General features: G+C 51.6%; 1 long non-coding RNA gene across 1 annotated transcript; it reads right to left on the reverse strand.

The window, feature by feature from the left end:
• Positions 1–577: 577 nt before the first annotated feature.
• Positions 578–2,049, reverse strand: LOC125326288. The gene is made up of 2 exons (XR_007203742.1): positions 1,292–2,049; positions 578–923 (listed from the first exon to the last, which is right to left on the reverse strand). It is a non-coding gene; the product is annotated as an uncharacterized LOC125326288 (long non-coding RNA).
• Positions 2,050–16,582: the final 14,533 nt, after the last annotated feature.

Below are 16,582 nucleotides of genomic sequence, written 5' to 3' on the forward strand. Positions count from 1 at the left end.
AATCTCAAAAAAGGAAAAGCTTCCTGGATATTTTTCATTTCAGCAAGAGCCTAAGGAAGCCCTCAGCAGCAGAAGATTGGAATAACTGCAATCCCTTGAGCAAAGGGAGCAGGGTGTGCTCCTCAAAGCCAGACCTTCATCCACAGCACCCAGAAGGTAGCAAAACAAGGATACAACAAAGCCTTAAGTGGGGAATGGGTTATCAAGGGTTTTATAAGGAAAGAACGAGGTCTGAAAAACAGGACCTGGAGGGTGAGAGAGGAAAGAAATAGCGAGATAGCTGAGGCCTCTTGGGAAAAAAAAAAGGGGGAAAAGGTTGGGATTAAATTCTAACTCAGCTGGAGCTGATCTTAAATGTAATAAGGGGAAATGGCAGCAAGAGGAGACTTCTTTATAGCAGCAAAGTACTGGGATAAATTCACTATAGAAACTGAGAAATCTTTAGCAGCAGCAGCTCTCTGCAAAGAGGTCAGGCATCCATTCCTCATGGCAAAGCAGGGCACAGGGAATTGGGCCAGATAACCTCCCCAGATTGATCTCAGCCCTAATTTCAAAAAATTGCACAAAAATGTAATTGTGCATTAACACAGCAAAGTCTTCTTTCCAGCTTATCAGGCTTTGAGATGCCTTAGATTGAGATGCAAACCCAGCTCCTACCACTGTGCTGTGCTCGGACTCTTCCCCCCTTTCCCCGACCCAATCTCCTGAGCAACCAACAGCTCACAAGGAGCCGGCACCCCTGGAATTTCACACTCAGCATCTCTTCCAAGCTCAACAGGTGAACAAACAGGTACTCCAACACCTCCTTCCTTTGTACTTCGGGCAGTACAGACCCACTGGAAGAAAGTGGAATCCAAGGGCAGATGTAAACATGGGACTCCCGCTTGCCACTGTCTCCACCCGTTCTCCAGCTCAGCCCTGGGCTGGGAAACAAAAGACAACAAACATTTAAAAAACATCCTTGAGGTGTCTTGAGGATGCCCAGGCCTAGAAGAAAGGCCTTCCCATCACCCTCTTGGCCTTTTCCCACTCTGAGGAACTGTGGAAATGCACATCCACACCCAAGCTGGACAGCCTGGGATGTTTTCTGCACACCAAACGCCACAGTCCCGAGCACCAGGAGCCTGAAGATGCCCTGGATTGCAATTCACAGCCTCAGTGAACCCTGAACAGGACAGCCAAGTCGTTTGTGTGCAGAAGAAATAAAAGTTGCTATTTTTAGTAGTTAAAATACTCGTGGGAGTTATTGGCTGCTTACACCCGTGGGCTTCATAGGGCCTCCCATACTTACGGATTTATCAGAAGAAGCGGTTTCAAGTTCCTTCCTTTTGGAGCCCAACTCCAAATGGGAAACTTCTCACGAGTGCTCCTGAGAGAGTCAAGTGGAACTTCAGGAGCTCAGGAAAGCGACTCCCTCCCCTGAGTCCTGTCTCACCTGCCCGAGCACCCGGTGCTTTTATACCACCTCTCTCCCTGCTTTCCACGTTCATTTAAATGTAAGAAACCTGCACGTTCTCGCTCCAGCACCAGCCGCGTCTTCCCTGCGCCCGCACGCTGCCGCCCCTGCTCAGGCGCTGCTCCCCTCGGTTGCGCTGCCCCTTGCCACGGGGCCGAGGTGGGACAAACTGCAGGTTTTGTTTCCCAGGAAAGGCTCTGCAGGGAGGTCCCGCCGTGCCGCCCGCAAGCCCCGGCCCCAGCCCCGCAGCTCCTCCCCGGCTCCGCGCCCGCGCCGGGACTGCCTTCGCCCCGCGCAGTCCCCGCCGCCCGCTCCCGCCCGGCTCTGCTCCGGGGCCGCCCCCCCTCGGGTCTTTTCCCGGCACACGCTGCGTCGCCGTTCTCCGCTCACTTTCCACCTCGCTGCAGCCACAGCAACAGCCGCCCTCCTCCATTGTCACCACAACCCTCGCCCGCCGCTGCCGCAGCCGGGAACCGAACCCGCTGCTTCCAAGCCGCTCCCGGGCAGCGCCGGACGGTACCCACGGAGCAACAGCACCGGGCGGGTAAAGCCAGTGCGCATGCGCAGCGCTGCCCGGCTCCGCCCCGCCCTTCAACGCCACATGACGTACCCAGGCACAGCACTGCTCCTGCGCTTCCCTTCCCACAACACCGCGCATGCTCAGCATTGTTTCCACTTCTCCCTTAATTACCACACGACCAAGGGCTTCCCCAGGAAAGCTGTTTTGGACAAATCTCATCAAACTGTGCTGGGGGAGAACAAACACCACAAAAACTGGGATTTGCTGGCACAGGGCCTTGGACATCACACATCCTTCCCTGTTCTTGGGTAACAGAGTTATCAGAGATCTCCTGAGTAGCTACACCAGTAAAAAAGTGACTTTTCCAGCCCAGATGCAGCTGCATAAGCGTTCGGAGTGGCAAAATGAAAGGAATGTAAAAATCCCACCATGGAGTGAGATGGTGCCGCCTCCTGCACCTGGGCCACCGTGGAACACTCCAGGCTGGGGGAAGAGGGGCTGGAAAACTGGGAAAGGCCCTGGGGGTGCTGGGGACAGCAGCTGGACACGAGCTGGGTGTGCCCAGGTGGGCAAAGCCAAGGGCACCTGGGCTGTGCCACCTTGGGGTGACAGCAGGGCCGGGGCAGTGCCCGTCCCTGTGCTGGCACTGCTGGGGCACCTCCAGTGCTGGGGGCAGCTCTGGGACAAGAGGGACACGGAGGGGCTGGAGCGAGTCCAGGGAAGGGAACGGAGCTGGGAAGGGGCTGGAGAGTTCCTGAGGGAGCTGGGAAGGGGCTGGAGAGTTCCTGAGGGAGCTGGGAAAGGGGCTCAGGCTGGAGCAAAGGAGGCTCAGGGGGGGCCTTGTGGCTCTGCACAACTCTCTGACAGGAGGTGGCAGCCGGGGGGGTCGGGCTGTGCTCCCAGGGAACAGGGACAGGAGGAGAGGGAACGGCCTCAGTCTGGGCCAGGGGAGGCTCAGGGTGGATATTGGGGAAATTCCTCCATGGAAAGGGCGCTCCGGCCTTGGCATAGCTGCCCAGGGAGGTTTGGAGTGCCCACCCCTGGGAGTGCTCCAACACCTGTGGCTGTGGCATGGGCGGACATGGTCAGCGGTGGCCGTGGTGGTGCTGGTTGCACTCAGTGATCTCCGAGGTCTTTTCCAACCTTGATTCCACTCTCAAGTCAGCCCCACGGAGGAGCAGCACAAAAGGCACCCCCAGGCTGCGAGCGGAGGGTTCAGAACACGCTGAGGCAGCAGGAACAAAGCTCTGCAGGATGAAACTGAAAAGGGGAGAAATGCCGGGCTCTGTGAAAGGGAACAACTGAGAGAGCCACAAACGAGCCACCAAACTTCTCACAGGGGACACCACCAGCAGCACAGGTGTGAAGGGACTTCTTTTTGCCCCAGAATTGTGAATCCACAGCCCAAGCCACGTGCACACACTGCAGATGTGAAGTGTATTTTTACTGCCAGCAAGCACCTGGGAATAAAAAACCTCAGCCCCAAAGCTTGATGTCTAAACAGCAACACAGAAGTTCTAAACCAGCTGTTGAGAGAAACAAAACACAGCAAAAACAAAGCAGAAAGGGAGCAAAAACTTGTCACGCTGGCCGTGTTTCCGAGGGTGACAGGTTCTGCCACGCTGGGAATGCAGCACCAAACACAAAAATCCTACTGCAACTCCTGGATCCCACAGCAGGAAGGAGATGGAGATTCCCAGTGGGAATCAGGGATGTAGGACTCGGCTGTGCTGCCATCACTCCCTCAGGAATAGCCAGGTTTAGCTCATTCTGTCTGCCCAGAGAGGGGGGATCTGCTCCTGGATCCCCTGGAATGTTCCAGGCCAGGCTGGACATTGGGGCTGGGAGCAGCCCGGGACAGTGGGAGGTGTCCCTGCCCGTGGCAGCGCTGGCACTGAATGAGCTTTAAGGTCCTTCCAAGCCCAAATCGTTCTGTGAGTCTTAAGAGCCCTGAACTTCTCATGACAGAGGTGGAACTGCAAGAGCTTAAGGTCCCTTCCCAAAAAAACCCCATTGCACGACTCTGCAGCTTCTGGAGCCATGGGTCCATGGAAATGCAGTTTCAGAGGAGCTCCGAGGAGATGGGTGTTTTGGGGAGAGCAGAGTGGCTGGAACAGAGGAACAGGAACAGTCTCCTCGAGCAAGCCCTTGTGTCTCAGGGAGCGGGATCGGCTCGCTCCTAACGCACCTGGTGACTCCCAGAGCGGGGGATGGAAATGCAGCCCTGGTCCGAAAGAAACCCTGCCCGGGAAGGCGGGCTGGGATTGTGAGCTGGCTGCGGGAGCTCGCTGTTAAAGGCGATCTTTTGGCTGTAAAGGTGCGCCTTTGTCTCTGTGCGAAGCACCCGGCCGTAGCGCCCTTTGTGCTGCTGTCTCCTGATTTCCTTAAGCTTTTATTAAACGGTCCCTTTTCTTCAACTTTCCTTCAAATTCTAGAGTGAGGCTCGTTTTGGCAGCTGCGCATGCGCTGATCCTTGCGCGTGCGCAGATGGCCGGGTGTGCGCGGATCAGTGCGCATGCGCGGGCGGGGACGCATCACCGCTGATCCCTCCGCGGGCAGGACCGCATCACAAATAGTCCCTCCTGGCGGATCACTCCGCCTGGGCATGCGCATAACCGCTGATCCCTCCGCAGGCGGGCCGCATCACCGCCGATCCCTCTGTTGTGAACGGTATTGTGATGTTGGCTTTTTGCACGTTCCATCATTGTTAGGAATGGATTGTGATTTTGGTTTTTTCATGGTCCTTAATGTGAGAAAAGCTTTGCCTGGGTTCTGTAATGTAATGCTGTAGAATGTCTGTAGTTTGGGTGCTCAGTTTGGGAAGGATGGGGGGGGGGGGGGGGTCTTCACATTCCTGGAAGATCTTATCAGAAGAAAAGGACCCGAAACCAGACGGAATGGAGCCAAGGAAAAAGATAAGACTGATAAGATGATACTCAGCAACTCCAAAGAATTAATGAATGATGCATGATGGTGATGAATAAAAATAAGCGATGTACTTTTAAAGAGGATCTTTTGGCTGTACAGGTGCGCCTTTGATTCTCTGCTGAAGCAGCCGGCCGTACCGCCCTTTTTGCTGTTGTCTCCTAATTGTCCCTTTTCTTAAACTTTCCTTCAAATTTTACAAATAGCGAACCTCGTGTTTCACAATTTGGTGGCCCGTACGGGGATAAAGGCTCAGCTCTGGGATCTCCCGGGGAACCCAGAGCAGGGGGGTGCCCCCGCCCACTTTTGGCGGCCTCGCTTTGTGTTTCCCGGCGGGGTCAGGGAGCTTTGCAGTCAAACACCCGGAGGGCAAGAGAGGAGACAAAGCAACAAGAAAGGAAAGAAAAGGCTCCCTGAGGTACCACGGTAATTAAACACGTAAAATCGTGTGCACCAAGACTCCGAGAAAAGTGAGTATTTTTTCTTTCCTCTTTTTGGGGGGATAAGGGGGATGAAAGTGTGTGCATGAGACGCGGGCTGGTTACCCCAGAGCTGCGAAGCGAGTGTGGAGCCTCTGAGGCTGCGGCTCTGCTCTGCCGCGAGGGAAGCAGTCAGTAAAGAGGCGAAGCCAAAGATAAAAGGAGTGAGAGAAGCCCCGGGTTAACTGGGACGGGCTTTCAGGGAAGGGATTGGAGTCCTTGAAGGAGGGGAGTCAAGAATTTCCTAGTATTGGATCCAAGAAATTTAGGGTTTAAGACTGCTGGATTGAGGGTTCAAAAATTCGAGACATCCGGGCTTAATTCTGCTAAATGGAGGGTTAGTTCCGAGACATTCGGGTTTTGAGACTGCTGGATTGAGAGTTTAAAAAAAATTCAAGAAATCCAGGCTTAATTCCGCTAAATTGAGGACAAATCCGAGACATTTGGGTTTTGAGGCTGCTGGATTGAGAGTTTAAAAAAAAAAAAAAAAAATTCAAGAAATCCAGGCTTAATTCTGTCAAATTGAGGATTACTTCAAGAAACCTGGAATTTTGGGCCCAGGGGTGAGCATCAGCCAACAATTTGAAATTAAAAGGTACCTAAGCCTTGTGTGGTTGTGACTGATAACGCTTGAGAAAGAGAAGTTGGAACAATAAAAAGGAGTGAGTGAGAATGAATGAGAATGTATGTGATAGAAATGCTAAGCCTTGAAATAGAACTTTATTTTCTGGAAGGAGGCATATTTTATTAAGAGGGAACTGTTATATTCTAGGAGAAGAAAGGGGAAAGAGGTGGTGAGGTTTGAAGAGTTGTTTTGTTGGTTTTTATTAAAAAGGTGGGAAACAAAGGCCTGGGAAAGATAGATAAGATTCTGAGAAAATGGGACATAAAACTAGTAAGCAAGAGTCAGGGAATAAAAAAGGGAATAGAGGCGTGCCAGCGGAAATAGCCCAGGAAAGCCCTTGGGGAGTGATGCTGGCTAACTGGAATACAAACCCAAGTACAAAGGAAACGAGCAAAGTCAAAATGATCCAGTTTTGTATGTTTGGTTGGGCCGAGAAGGAAATAAGATCCGACCGCGTCTTCTGGCCCAGACATGGCTCTTGAAGTCTGGATCTGTCACGCTTTACAAGTATTGGTAAATTCAAAAGAACTCGTTAACACAGAAGAAAGAAGTACGCTTCATGCTGGGTGGGAAACAGAGTCTAAGGGAATAAGAATTTTAAAGTTGTCCGAGACCCAAGGAAAGAAGCAAAGGGAAAGCAAGAAAGAGAAGGGCTGGGAGCCCCTGGAAGCATCGCCCCCTCCATTCCCGCCTACCTCGCCCCAAGCCCAGGCTCCTGTGGCGCCGCTCGCAGCTGCAGCGCCGCTCCTGGAGCCCGAGGTCCCGCCTGTGCCGGCTCTCAGGCACCGCCCGCGGCTCCGCCGGTAGCCCCGCTGTTCCCGCCGCCCCCCCCAGCTCCAGCGGTAGCCCAGCCCGCCGCTTTGGGTGTCCCTGTGCCCGTCCCTAGCCCGGCTCTCCGCCCCACACCAGCCCAGCCCGCCGCTTTGGGTGTCCCTGTGCCCGTCCCTCCGCTCCACACCAGCCCAGCCCGCCGCTTTGGGTGTCCCTGTGCCCGTCCCTAGCCCGGCTCTCCGCTCCACACCAGTCCAGCCCGCCGCTTTTGGGGCCCGCCCCGGCCCCGCCCCTGCCGGCGGCCCCAGTCCCGGCTCCGGCCCCGCTCCCGATGTCCGCGGCCGTTCCAGCAGCCCCCGCCCCCGCTGCGTTCTCTGCCGCGGCTCCATTGAACCCGGCTTCGGCCCCGCGGGCCGCGCTGGGCCCGCCGGCAGCTCGGCCTCCTGTCGCCGTGGCTGCTGCGGACCCGTGCAGAGGCTCCACGCCAGCCTCTGGTATCGGCCCCAAGAGCTGGTGCCCTTGGCGGTGCCGGCAGCAGCCTCCGCTTTTGCTCCCCCGCTCCTGGAGGAATCGGCCTCCGAGAGCATTCCCACCTCCTACCCCCCCTCCCTCCCTCGCCTGCACCGTTCCCCTGGCAACGACCGCTTCTGCTGTTCCTCTGAAAGGAGAAGCAAAACGCCAAAATTCCATCTCGAGGAACGAGCCCTTGCAGAAGGAAATAATATCTGGAGATGGTTCTTCCAGATGTGTCCAAGGAAAAAGAATGTCAGGGTAGGCTTTAGTTGATGGGGGGACTATGCACACTGGAAGGTTTAGCACACAAGAAGGGAAATACATCTACTAATTCAAGGTACGCTTTTGGAGGGGTGCATGCCTTTGGGAAAATCTGGGAAGAAAGGGGATTGCTTGGTTCAGAGGGAAAGGGGCTCATGCATGGGAGACTTGTTTTGGAGGTTTTAGAGGCATTGGGATTGCCTGAAGAGAGAGCTGTGGTACATGGGGGGGGACAGCGGGGGGATGGCCTCAGAGATGGGAGGAGGGAGTTTGGCAGATCGGGGGGGCTGAGGATGCTGCAGAGAATGGGATAAAAAGGGTTGTGTTAATTTTGGCCTCGAAGAGCGAAAAATTGGAGACTCCAAAATTCAGTGAAACAGAGGGATCAGGGCTTATGCTGCCCTGGAATGACAAAGAACTTCTCCCTCAGCCCCCTAGAGAGCCCTCAAAAAGCCAAAGTGCAGCAGGGAAGGAAGGAAAGGCACCTGCTGGGGACAGCACAGGTCCAGCTGCTCATGGGGACTGGGAATGAGTCCAGAGCCAAAAGCACCTTCCCAGGCTGGAGGGGCTTGCCTAAAACACCACCTCTGGGAAGCAAAGGGCTATGGAAGAAATGGAGTGGGAATTTACAATAATAATCATAATGTATTGGGGAAAGAGCAACAACAGAAGCAACAATCATTCCAAGGGAGCAGGAGGGATGCTGAGCTTTAAACGAGGTTTGAGTGAGGCAGCAGCTCCTGGGAGGTCTAACCCACAGCTCCAGGTCTGCGCTTCCAGGAGCACTGCAAGCTCCTACTGCCCAGTCCCTGGCTTTGCCTCCTGCCAGTACTCGGCACCTCAGGCACGGTTGGGTGCGAGTGCTCCAGTGCTGCTGCCCTGAGGGAGCGGGAAAATGGCCACTAAACCCCTTCCCACTGGGCTGGCTCCAAGCTCTGGCTGGGGAAAACATTTGGCACCCCAGGCATTTCAATGCAATCAGTTTCCATCACTTTGAAGATGCACTGAATAAACCCAGGGCACATAAGTAAACCTCTCCCCATAAGGACAGCCCCAGGGAATACGCAATTATTCCTATGCCTGGCCAAACAAACCAGCAGCCAGGTTTTGGGGAGAGACTCCAGACTCTTATCTCCTTCCCTGGCTGTGAAACACTTGCAGAGGCTTTGGAGTTCATACAAGCTTCATTTAAATTCCATTCAGATACTGGAATAGAAGTGTCCTAAAGGCACCTCCACTCAGACTTTAAGCCCTCTACCACCAAAGAATTTAGATGTTCTTTTCTTAGGAACACCTCACCTCTGCTTCTTTAGGTGTCTCCATGTGGGACATAAATTAAATGTGGACAAATTTTAGAATGCAGCTTCCAAGTCAAGTTACCTGCTAGGAAATTACTCCAGCTCTCTGGCACCTTGGGCTGTTTTAAACACAGCCTGGCCCTTCATGGCTGAGGCTCTGAGTTATTGCACAGACATTCAGGGCTGACAGTTCCCTGCAGGGAGAGCTCAGCACATGTCCACAGAGGCAATCCCAGCATCTGCAAGAAAGAAAGAAGCAGCAAAAGGTTATTGCTTCTCTTTCAAAAGTTATTTCAAGTGCTCAAACCCAAACCAACTTTTGCTCTTGATTTTGGCTCCTTTGCAGACTACCTCTGCCGTGGGGTTTTCTCCAGGAGAAGCCAAGGAATTGCTCATGGAAAGGTGCAGATTAAGTTATCCCAAGGGGAAGTAAAGAATAAATATCTCATTTTTCCATCAAAATGCTCATGCTCTTTCCTACAGATTATTTCAAGTTTTTCCCACAAGCTTTGCCCTACCCATCATCCCATTTTTACCCCAAAAAGTAATTTTCTCTATCCTCGAGAATGTCTCAGTGTCTATCCCCAAAATTTTCACTGTGTCTGTGCAAGTGACTACCTCAGTTTACCTCATGCTGTTCATTCTCTTCCCTGGGGATTGCTTCAGATTTTCCCTCCAAGCTGTCCCTGTTTGTCCACTTCTGATTTCTTCTTTTTTACAAGAAAGTATTCATTCACTACTCTGGAGACTAGCTCCAGTTTTACCCCCCAAAATTTCCCTAACATTCACTATTCATTGCCTGATTTTTACCTCAGTATGTTCATTCTCTCCCCCTAGAGATAACCTCAGATTTTACCCCCAGTATTTTCCCTACCTGCCCACTAACTATTTACTCTTTTTGACCTATAAACATTCTCTTTCTACCCTGGAGATTTCATCAAGTTTTACCCTGAAATATTTCACTATCTTTCCAGTACTGTCTCACTTTACCTCATGATGTACGCTCTCCCTGCCACACTTCACCCCAGATTTCACCTCCAAAATTATTGCTACTTGTCCACTACTTATTACCTGATTTTCACCTCAGTATGTCCATTCTCTGCCCAACAGGTCATTTTAATTTCTACCCCCCAAAACTTTTCCAACCTGTCACCTAGTGATTGCCTCAGTTTACCTCAAAAGTGTTGTCTCCCCTAGAGATTACCTCAGACTTGACCCCCAAATTTTTTCCCTGTCTGCAAGTTACTACCTCCATTTAACTTCAGTATGTTCATTCTCTGCACTACAGACTCAAGTTTACCCTCAAAATCTCCCTGCCTCTCCAACACTGATTACTTCCTTTTTACCTCAAAAGATTGATTTCTTTTCTACCATGGAGGTTACATCAAGTTTCACCCCCAGAATTTACTAATACTTCCACAACTGATTCACTCAGTTTACCTCAAAAAGTGTTCATTCCCTCACCTAGAAATGACCTTGTATTTTACCCCTAAAGGTTTCCCTATCTGTGCACAACTGATTGCTATAGTTTACTTCAAAATCTTCATGCTCTCCACTACAGGTCACCTCGAGTTTACTTCAAAAGTTTTCCCTACCTGTCCATTACTGATTATCTCAATTTTTACCTCAAATAAGTCATTCTCTTCCTACAGACACCAGATAGCAAATCATACAAAGATCTAAAACTCTGCACAAGAAACAGCAGAAAGTTTTCCATGAATAACACAAGTTCCATTTTTCCCTCCTCTGCCTAGGACTGCTACCAGGAGACAGGAGAGTTGTTATCAACATTCGAACCTTGTTGGGGTTTTAGTTTAGTCTTAGGTTTTCCTGTTAAAGGAATTTTCTCCCATATGCATGTTGCTAGGGGACAAATAGCTGTACTTAAGAAAGACAAAAAGGGGAGTGGGGCGGGCCTGGCTACTCTTTTGTCTACACCTGGGTGTGGGGACAGTTCGCTCTGAGCGTCCAGAGAGAGAAGCTGCAGAGAAAGGAGCTGCTGCTGCTTTCTTTTTGGCCGTTCTTTCTTCCTGCTGGAAGCAACGCCGGGACCCCAAAAGCCGCTTTTCCCTGCCCTGCTGGAGACCGAGCTGTGGCTGTCCTGCTCCGCTGCTGCTTCGAGCTTTCGCTACGCTGTAGCCCTGCTCACCCTGCCTGCCTGGGCCTCCGTGGTTTTTTCCCATCTGGATACATCTCGTCTGCCACCCGGGATTTGCGTTCGTCCCTGCCATTCCAGCCTGCTGTTCCTGAGAGTCCGGGATCGGCTGCCCAGCGGTTTGTGAAGCCTTTGTTCCATCCTTCCCGGGATCCCGGGGCACCAGAGCCGCGGGTTTCCCGAGCTCGCTCCGGAGCGCCCCCTGCAGCCGCGGGGGAACCATCGCACCTGCCCTGCTCACCGGGAGCCGCCAGCGCCCCTGCCGGCTGCGAGCGGAACTGCACCCGAGGGGAAATAGCCTGACAGCCGAGAAGGCTGGCACTGGGTTTGTGATTGCTGTTACTGCCATAGTTGTTGTTGTTTTGTTTGACTGGTTATATACATATATATATAGAGTAAAGAACTGTTATTCCTATTTCCCACATCTTTGCCTAAAGGCCCTTGATTTCAAAATATAATAACTTGGAGGGAAAAGGGGTTATATCTGCCACTTCAAGGGGGCCTCTGCCTTCCTTAGCAGACACCTGTCTTTCAAAACCGAGACAAACCTCCCAAGCGTTGTTATTTCTCAGAGAACTGGGCCGGCACTGAGCTACTCCCATGCGCCTGCAGGGCTCTGGGGAGGGGCAAGATGATGTCCCACTCCTGCCTGGAGAAATTTCACCCCCGTAAAAAGTCATTTCCCTTCTCTCTCTCTGACCCACAGCCAAAGCAGCTATGTAGAAATACATGGACTATTCATGGAAAGGATGATTCAGTTGTGGGAAAAACGCTAAAGAAAGCATTGTTATTTCTCAGAGAATTGAGCCGGCACTGAGCTACTCCCATGCGCCTGCAGGGCTCTGGGGACAGGCAAGATGATGTCCCACTCCTGCCTGGAGAAATTTCACCCCCGTAAAAAGTCATTTCCCTTCTCTCTCTCTGACCCACAGCCAAAGCAGCTATGTAGAAATACATGGACTATTCATGGAAGGGATGATTCAGTTGTGGGAAAAACGCTAAAGAAAGACTATCACCCCAAATTTCAGGGTGAAAACACACTGCTTGTTAACAGGAGCACACAAACTCATTTAAACCAGAGAGGAAACTGCACACCAGGAAAAGAGCTGAAAGATATGCTCTGCCTTGATTGATAATTCCAAAGGAAATTCCCCACGGATCATAGGCAATTACCTATAATTTTACCTCCATAATCACTGGATTTCTGACTTGGGTTGCTGTGGAAGTGTTTCACAAATGCCTTGAGGGGTCAGGGGCTTGGTTGGATTCTTTGTGGTTAGTCCTGACAGGCCCAGGCCAAACCCACCCACCTGCATTGCTGCTCCACCCCAAATTTGCATGAAATACTGAGAACAGTTTATAAATACGCCCCTTCCCTGTCCTTCCTTACACAACCATGGAGCAAATGTACTCTATCCGTTGTTCCCAAGAGCACCTCTCCAGCCCAAATCCCAGTTTTCACAAACACAAACCAAACAGACCTAAGACAATTATTCCATCAGTGCCTGCAATTCTGAGCTCCCTGTTCCCTGCCACTCACACAGCAATCTCACCTCAGCCCAGAGACTCCCTGTCCCCAAAGGGAAACACAACCTGACGGGGCACAGCTCTGGCACCACATTTCCCCTTGTTCCTGGAAAGCCCTAGGTAAATCCAGTCCCTCAAACCTTGCATCCCTGAACACCAGGAGAGCTGGAGTTTTACCCAGATCCCAGCGCCCTGCACAGCTGCACTGACACGAGCACAGGCTGATCTCTCCGCCCAGCACCATCCCTCATTTTCTTCCCATTGCTCCCCAAGCGGCCCCAAACCACCCCGTGTCTGTGCCGGAGCCAGGGCCTGCCCCGAGCCCAACCAGAGGCTGTCACCCAGCCCTGCACCAGCTGCCACCCCTGGGAGAGCTGGGAATGCACTGAGAGCTCGGCTCCCCAGTCCTCAGACACACAAATAATGCCCAACCTGCCCCTCTGGGCACAGCCAAACACCACAACTCCATCATCCCCAAGGAACTCTGGCAGTTGCCTCTTCACCTCTGCCCTTTTCCAAAGGACACAGGTAGGACTGGGCTGTCAGAAATGGTATTCCCTAGGCAGTTCATCCCAGCAGAGAGGAGAAGAGGAACCCTGTGTCCCTCTGACTGACCCCACAGCATGGGCAGGACCAGCTGGGTTTTTCATATTCTAAATTTTAAAATGAACTGAAGAACCTGAAAGGCAAAAAACGACACACGCATAAGGTTAGAGCCAGTCAACACACACAGACAGACACACTCTCAGACACCCCTTCCTCAGCTTACACACTGACTGCAGCCCTTACTAGAAACACTCCCCCCTAAAGAAGATGCTTTAACATCTTCTTCCATCTGCTGCTCCTTGATGTGGAACAGTAGATCCTGGGAAAATTGGTAGCATCAGTGACTATAGGGATCAAAATCTGCCTCGGGGACCTGCAAGACAGCATGAGGCAGTCTGCAAGTAGCTGACAGATAGGAGTTATCCCCACACCAGGCCCATAAGCTTTCTACCCAAAAGCCCATAGACAAGAGATGAGAGTTTAAAACTGTTCAAACTAGCCATGACTGAATGTGCCAGGGCAGGGCAGCTCCAAGCACAAGCAGCACATGGACACCCAGTGCATCAAATATAAGCAGAGATGACACGAAGACTTGAGATAACGCTTCAGAAGATAAATTCTTGAGACCAGGATGCTTTGAGGCGACAGAAGCTACGAAACTACTGCAGTGAGGAGGGTCTAGTACACTTCATATAGAAGTCCAAGGGAATGGCACATGAAAAAAAGATACTAGCAAAACTGAGAAGGAAGATGGATAGGAACACCTTGTGTACTTCTTCTGGTCTCAAAAAGCAAAACCATAAAGATGCCAGAATAAGCCCAATCCAGGAAAGTATGCAAGCACTCCTGCTGCCAATAAGGCCCATAACGATGCCTGTAAAGCATTGAGACATCACAAAGCCCTATGACACTGAAGACAACGGACACAGACCACATAACATAGACATAAACTGAAACTGCCCAGCAGTTTTACCTGATGGACCCAAGATTCCTAGCGCAAGATGAGTCAGAGGCCGATGACGCCAAAGGAAAGAAGGCTCTATGGCAGTAGTACATGACAGTGAAATATAAACTCCTTATGAGAAGTTAGTGCCAAAGCTGGTAAGAGGATGCTCAAGAAGCGCAGTAGGCCTAGAGAAGGAGGCAACGACTGCCAGGTGATACAAAGGGATCCCTAGAGAATGATTCTGCCGCCAAAGGCTGAAGTGACGTCACAAAACATGACCGACCAACAAACGGCCAAGATGCGAGATGCCCGCATGCTATGTTCAAAAGTGCTCCAAAGCGTGGCTACACTGAAGAGTAGGCAAAATTTAGACCGTGGCAATCATGCCAGACCTGAAGGCAGGCTCCTCAGGTGAGAAGATGGACAATGACATCGAGACTCAACATCCAACGATGCGAAGCTCACGAGAACATGGAGATAGGTTGGAACTGCCTGGCCCGGCAAAGGCTCGAGTGATGCTGAAGAGAAACCCTCTCTCCTGTAACTCCAAGGGGCCCGGCCCACTACAGCCCTCTCCTCTAAGCTAACTTCAAATTGCCTCCTGTGATTCCAAAGGTTTTTGCCTTCTCCCAACCAACAGTCCCCACACTTAGCTCTCCGAAGACCAGCAGACAAAATCCATCCTCGACAGAAAAGAAGGCTTCAGCACCGTGGATGTCAATACATGGCCCACAGCCCACTTGGGCAGCTACAAAAGATAGAGAATAATGACAAAATTCAGACTGTGATGACACGTCCCAGAAGTGACCCCTTGAACAATGCCCCTCTCCCTCATAACTGCCGAGGCTCATCGCTTACCAGCCGTTTCCAAACTTAGGCTCTGCACCTACTTGTGGTACCTAAGACAACAAAACAGAAACTGCGACTGTTGCCCTCCAGAAGAATAATGCATGGGCTCCCTCTGCACCACTGGCCCAGGCTCACCTCAAATCTTCATCTGACTCCGGAGGTGGCCCGGACGATACCTGCAAAGCGAAAAGGGACACGCTTTCGCATGCTGCCACGTACCTCTCACCTATCAGTCGCCCCACCTAAATGCCAACTCACCTGCTCGCCTCTGTCCCTTGGCATGCCTAGGGCAGCAGCAGCACCTGCAGAGAAGCAAAGCAAAAAAACATGCCGAGAGACTGAAACCACAGCCTCCCCGCTCCAACTCAAGTACACCACACCTATAGCTTAAGCTTGCACCCACCTGGCCTCCAGCATCCCAGGGCCGGGACACCTTCCCAGTGGACCACCTAAAATGCACAAACAAAAACAGATGCTTAGAGCTGCACCAGAAACTGATACTCAAGCAGTAACAACTCATTCTGTCCACCAGTCACCGCTCACCTCGCTCCATTGACCTTGACCACTGATATTCAGCATTACTTCCTACAAATAAAGATGAAGAACAAAGCTGTAACACAGTCACCATTTACACTTGCCCTGCAAAGACAAACGGTGACTGACCTTCCTGTGGGAACCCCCTCACCTGGTATGGGGCACTCTGCCACAGATTCAATCCATCTGCATCTGAAAGAAAGTTATGACAAAAGTCAAAGTGCTGCATCATAACTTAGCAGCTCCAGACATCTTGTGTCAATCTAGAAATACCATCTTGAGTCCAACTAATCCCTACATTACAAATGTCAAGTCCCTAGGACTTATCCTATTACACCTACACCCAGGCTATGTAGCAGGGCAAAGCAGCCCAGGGCCAAACACACAGACACCTGTGACACAGGAGATGACAAACAAGGGGATGCAACAAGGAGAGGAAACTCTCAGCAAGAAGAATTACCAATGAGATGACCTAGATGAGGCCGATGAGGCTCAAAGAACTCTGGCAGAAAAAGACCCTAACAGAAGGACTTATGCCAAGAACTGCAAAGATGGATGCCCGAGAATCGTACGGTTGGAATCCTCTACCTATCCTCACATTCTCCCAAGTCCTAATCTGTTATAAGGGATTGTTGCGGTGCACAGCTGTCAATACAGCTCAGAACAAGACTGTAAAAGGTGTCTGACTCAATAGTGCTAAAGAGAGATGCGATTCCGATGCATGTCCGAGCTTGCAAGTCAAAGGTTCAAGGGTACCAGCGTCGGGCCAAGGAATGCAAAGGAGCTGCTAAGGATGATGCCCAGCATTTCAGATAAGCCCCTCAAAGGGGTAAGGCAAAAAACATGTGACACAAGATGCCCAAAAGACACAGAACACACAAAAGACAAGTGACACAACACACACCAGGACTGCTCTGCACTCCACACCTCAGCATTGTGATCAAAAGCGAGGCTTTCCCTTTACGTGGCCTAAGGGGCCCTCTCGTGAACATCCCCATCTCCAAAGCTAATTCAAAAATCCCTCCCACCAAGTCCTGACCCAGCACCCCACTCTCATCCCCCTCCCTGAGGTGTAGCCCTCAACTTAGCTCTCAGATATCCAGGGATGCAAATCCTCATCAGGTGCAAAAGAAGGCCGCCTCATCATCTGGGAAGTTCCTGCCCTCAGAGGGCTGTT

Source organism: Corvus hawaiiensis, chromosome 5 (genome assembly GCF_020740725.1).
Source record: "Corvus hawaiiensis isolate bCorHaw1 chromosome 5, bCorHaw1.pri.cur, whole genome shotgun sequence".
Classification (NCBI taxonomy): domain Eukaryota; kingdom Metazoa; phylum Chordata; class Aves; order Passeriformes; family Corvidae; genus Corvus; species Corvus hawaiiensis.